Source organism: Echinops telfairi, unplaced genomic scaffold, assembly GCF_000313985.2.
Source record: "Echinops telfairi isolate 266 unplaced genomic scaffold, ASM31398v2 ScPeMD7_7475;HRSCAF=8513, whole genome shotgun sequence".
Classification (NCBI taxonomy): domain Eukaryota; kingdom Metazoa; phylum Chordata; class Mammalia; order Afrosoricida; family Tenrecidae; genus Echinops; species Echinops telfairi.
This window is the reverse complement of record NW_022111379.1, coordinates 23327549-23333461: the sequence shown is the minus strand read 5'-3', so window position 1 is coordinate 23333461 and position 5913 is coordinate 23327549.

Below are 5913 nucleotides of genomic sequence, written 5' to 3'. Positions count from 1 at the left end.
TCCTTCGTTCTTCCTGTGATCTGCACAGCAGAGTGCAGAAACAGACCCATTTTTTTTTAATTAGCCCCTGCAAACCTTTGAAATGGTCATAAACCAAGCTCTCCCTGCCATAAAGTCAATTCTAGTCACTCTGGATCACTTGTAGATGATTGAATGGGATCAAGTGCTGTATCGACAAATCACAGTGATCATAGTGGAAATGCCCTCCATTTCAATATTATGAACAAAGTTGTCAGAGGTTGATTCCTCAGAGGTGGATAACCTAGTTCTTCTTTGTTGTCTGTTTTGAGTCTATACGCTCTGCTGAAACCTGTTCACTTTGGGTGACCCTGCTGGCATTAGGAAACACTAGTGACATAGCTTACTGCATCACAGCCATGCACAGCCACCACATATGCCAAACTGACCGACAGAAAAGATTGAAGTGGCTGATAATTTTGTCTGACGTGGATCCACAATGAATGCTCCTGGAGGTACCAGTCAAGAGAGCCAACAATGCATTGCATTGAGTAAATCTGCTGCACGAAACCACTGTAGAACGTTGAAAAGCAAGGATGCTACTTAGAGGACAAACGTCTGCCTAGCCCAAGCCACAGTATTCTCAGTCAGCTAACATGCATGTGAAAGTTAGATATTGAGTAAGGAAGACTGAAGAACAGATGCATTTGAATTAGGACGCTGGCGAGAAATAGTGAAAGGACCATGGACTGCCAAAAGAGCCAAAAAAATCTGCCTTGGCAAAAGTACAGGCAGAATGCTTCTTAGAGGCAACATATTGAGACGTCATTTCATAGAGTTTAGACATGTTATCAGGAGAGACCAGTCCTTGGAGAAGGACATCATGCTTGGTAAAGGAAGAAGAAGGCCCTCAACAACACGGATTGACACAGTAGCTGCAACAAGGGCCTCAAACATAAGAGCAACTGTGAGAATGGCAAAGGACCAGAGAGTGTTTCATTCTGCTGTACCTTGGATCGATATGAGTCAGAACCAGCACTCAGACACCTAACAACAGTCAAAGGTTGACAGACTAATCCTAGGAATTAAGAAATAGAAAGGCGCATGCAGATTTTTCATACTTTATATTCTAGGTTCTAATTGTACTCTACCTTTTACCCAAGGGGAAAGGTCCTAAATCTTCTTTCCCTGGTTCCTAATTGGCACCTTTGCAAGTTTATGCATATGCACATCTTCTGAGAGCTGTAGAACTTGTTTGATTTGATTTTTTGAAAGCACCAGAAGCCTCCTTAGAGCACAGATGCATTTTGCAGTGCAGGGCTTTGAAGCCGGTCCTGCTTTCTTTAACTTTGCCTCCAAAGGATTGAAAAGGAAGTAAAAATAACCATTTCCCTTTGACAGCTGCTAAGAGTGTCTGAGTCACACTTCCCCACAGTTATATTATAGATTTAATAGTGAGGGTTGTCCTGGGCTCCGTCATTTACTGATGACCTACCATGGGAGACAAACAATGATGCAAAGAACATGTCATATCCCATGAAGGGTATGAAAATATGTAGCATATGGAAATAGGGCATGCTACAGACACATGATTTCTTCTGGTATTGGAAAGTATAAAAATAGAACTAATGGAAAATTTATGGCTAGACAAACATGAATTCAATATTAATTCTGTCTCAAATTATCATCTACCCAGGACTCAAAAGAAAGTAAATGTCTAGAAAAGAATGATGGCAACATATGTACAAATATGCTTGATATAATCAATGTATGGATTGTTATAAGAGTTGTAAGAGCCCCCAATAAAATGATCTTTTAAATAAATAAAAATAAATTGTTCTAGATTGCATATACTTTGGACTATTCCAGATTGGCTTCAAATACCAGATAGGACTAGTAAAATATTTTTAAGTTACCTTTTAACTTACACATTACTTGAAATGTTCTTTTGAATTTTTTATCTCTATATATTTTATCATTGTTTTTCATTTAGTGTTTAATTGTTTTCCTTCCCCCAAAACTTTGGTTTTCCTTGTTATTACAATATAATTAGGAGCACAAGATAATTAATCAGTGGTTTCATATTTTACTTTTCTGAGAAATATTTGTAAGTCTAATGTACATAGCAGAAAGAGGAAAATATAATCTTGCTAAAGTAAATAAAATCTTGGTGACATAGTTGTTATGTGTTGGACTGCTGATCTCAAAGTCAGCAGCTCAAAACCACCAGGAGCTCTGTGGGAGAAAGATGAGACTGTTTACTCCCACAGAGCATTACAGTCTCAGAAACCTTGTAGACAGTTGTACGCGGACCAATAGGGTCATTATGAGTCAGCACTGAATCAATGGCAGGAGTGTAAAACAGATATTTTTAAGGTAATATAGCAAGTAAAAAAGACTATATGTAAGGTAAATAGAGTAAGAAGAAAGTTTATTTTGTTGTTGTTATCATTGTTTGATTTTGAGGATCCTTCTTAATGTTGTTTCAAAAGAAAACACAATTGTGATCGTTTGCTGTGGTTGCTGTTGTTGTTGTTGTTGTTGGTGGTGGTGGTCAGTTCCAAATCATAATACCCCATTTGCAACAGGACAAAACACCGCCTGGTCCTGTGCCTTTGTTCTTCTGTTTGAGCCCATTGTTGCAGCCACTGGGTCCACCCACCTTGTTGCGGTCTCTCCTTCTTTTCATTGCCCCTCCACTTACCAAATGTGATGTCTTTTCCTGATACCATGTCCAAGATAGGTGAGAAAAGGGTCATGATCCTTGGCCTTCTTTGGCTTCCAAGGAGCCTCTGGCTATAGTTCTTTCAAGGCAGGTGCGTTTGCACCTTTTGGCAGTCCATGATATTTTCAATATTCCTTACCAGCCATATCATTCAAATGTACACATTTTTCTTCAGTCTTCCTTATTCAATGTCCATCTTAGACATTCATATGAGAGGAGTGGAAATACCATAAGTCAGGTACACCTCAGTCCTCAAAGTCACTTCCTTGCTTTCAAGTACTTTAAAGAATTCTCGTGTAGCGCAGAAACTTAATGCAGCCTGCCATTTGATTTCTCGATTGTTGCTTCTAGAAACATTGATTGTGGATCCAAGCAAGATAGCATCATGGATAATATCAATCTTTCCTCATTTTATCATGATGGTATCTATTGGTCCATTAGTGAGATCTTTAGTTTTCTTTACATTGATTTACAATTGAGTGATGACTATAGTCCCTGATGTTGATCCGCATGTGCTTCAAGATATCTTTGCTTTAAGGAAGCAAAATTGTGTCACTTATATGTTACCAGTTTTAATAAGCCTTTAGGTTGTATAAAAAAATTTAAATCCTTAGTAATAATTTTTTAATTTATTATTAAAACATAAAACAATCTTCTATAAATTGATATATCTTAATAAATTAACACGTGAATATCTACTCTCTGTAAATGATTTTTAAGACATTAATTTAATATCAAATAAAACATACATAGTTCAGCAATATAAAAATAAAATGTTTGTAAGAAAATGGTCCAGAGTGTAGGATGGTAGTATCATAAGGTATCAAAGGATTTGAAATAAATACTGAGATAACCTGTGTCCTAATTCAGGCCTTTACTGTAATAATATTATTCACTTTATGCAACTCACTTAAACTCCATGACGTTTGCTGCCTAATTTTATAATAAAGTGGTTGAAATATATTCTTTAAACTTATTTGAACAATTGGGTTTAAATAAATATTCACCAAATCCTTTCCAGCCCTACATTACAGTTTCTAAGAAAACCCTGGAGAGACTCATCCCTGGAAAAGGACAGCATGCTTGGTACAGTAGAGGGTCAAGGAAAAAGAAAACTTCAAAGAGATGCACTGGTACAATGGCTGCAACATTTGGTTTAAATATAGGAACAATTGAGAAGATGGCACAGTGCCAACCAGACAGTATTTCCTACTGTGGTATGTACGTAGAATTGCCAACTTCACACACAGAATAACAATACAAAACCTTTAACCAATAGTTAAGAAAATGCCTCCTTTCTGAGCAGTTAGCCAATTTTGGTCACTAAAAATAGTATCCTGCATTGTAGGAAATGTACTTACTCAGAGTCAGGTCAAATACTTTGTTACTGATGTAAATTAGATTTTGTTTATAAGGCACCAGCAGCAGAGGTATTATGTTACTGGTGTAAATTAATTCATTGTTTATAGGTACTTGAGGAATATACAAACGGTTTCCACTTTAACCCGCACAAGGAAATGTCTTAACCTATATATCCCCACGTGTCCTTGGAATCACCTCAAAGCTACGGTAATTGACAGCTTTCCTGGTCCCTGTTCTGACGTCATCCACTTTAGTTACGACACTGAGAATACTGCATCTGCTCATGTAGACACATGCCGTTTTAATCTCTGCCTTGTTGCGTGCCTTTCGTTTGCTTCCATTTATATCCTTAATGCCAGATGGTAACTCACTGATTAAACTACCATGCTCACCTCTCTATATCTTTTAGATCAGAGTCATTCATGAAGGGTTTGCTCCATGAAAGCAAAACAATTACACGGAACAAAGAGAAGTAAAGAGTTGGAGAAAAATGAGGCTTTCTAATCTCAAAACAAGTTATGATCTCAGAAACCCACCAGAGCAGTTCTACTCTGTCAGATAGGGTTATAACGGCAGTGAGCCATAGAAGTAAAAACATTATAGCATTGAACCAATTTGCCAAACACAATCCTCTTGAAATGGTTATAGATTCATTCCTTTCTTTTCTAATTTATCATGCAATAATAAAGTGAGGCAGAGAAACCAGTTTTAACTTATTATCATGATGCATAAGCACTAATTTAAATAAAAATACCAAAGCAGAGATTAGCAAAATATGTCTGCATAGATTCAGATAAAATCCTTCAGGTTTTACAGGTTCCTGTCACAACTATTCAATGGCATTACAGCCTGAAAACATTCATAGACTATAAAGGGGCCTCTCTGCGTTTCAATAAAACTTTGTTTAGAAAAGAAGGCAGTGTGTCACATTTGGTATACCTTTGTTATATTTCATTACAGTTGGAATATAGCTAGAGTGTACCTCTAATAGTTTATATTTGACTAAAGTGGAAGGAGAATGATTTGTTGTCATTGTCAGATCAACCCTCTATGAACCAGAAGAAATGCTGTAAAGTTTACCAGAACAGATTAACTCCAAAATCCGCTGCTATGGAGAGAGTGCTGACTCACAGCGACGCCCTGTTGGGTTCTGAGAAGGTAACTGTATTCAGTAGTAGAATGCCCAGTCTTTCTCTCACAGAGCTGCTAAGTGGTTTCTAACTACTGAACTCTCCTCCACTGTTGGTGGTCTTGTACATACATACAGCCACTGTGGAAAGCCATCTGGTGATATTTAAAGCAAATGGAAATTGAGTTACCTTATGACCCAGCAATCCCACTACTGAGCATATAACCAGAAGAAGTAAGAAATGGACCATGACCAGTCGTCTGCACTCCAATGATTATTGCAGCACAATTCACAATTGCAAAGAATTGGTAACAACCCAAATTTCCATCAATGGACAAGGTATTCGAAAACTCTGGCACATACATACAATGGAGTAGTACACATCCCTAAAAAGCACTGATGATTGCATGAAGCATATCATGTCATGGAAAGAGTTGAGGAAATTATACTAAGCAAAGTTAGCCAATCACAAAAGGACACGTACCACATGAGTCCCCTGAGGTAAGTGTAATCAGCACAGTAGGTATAGAGGAAAAGCCATTTATCTCACACTATACGGGTTGAGGTACAGGCAGTCAGGAGGGAGACAGGTCAAATCCAAGGATATGCATGTCATTCCAACACAAAGAAGGGGGAAGGTGAAGGAGAGAGTGGGGTGGGAGACGATGGCACTGGGGGAGCAGGGCTCTAACCCATCCATCGGAAGGGTATTGACCATGTCTCCACAGAAATGGGAGTG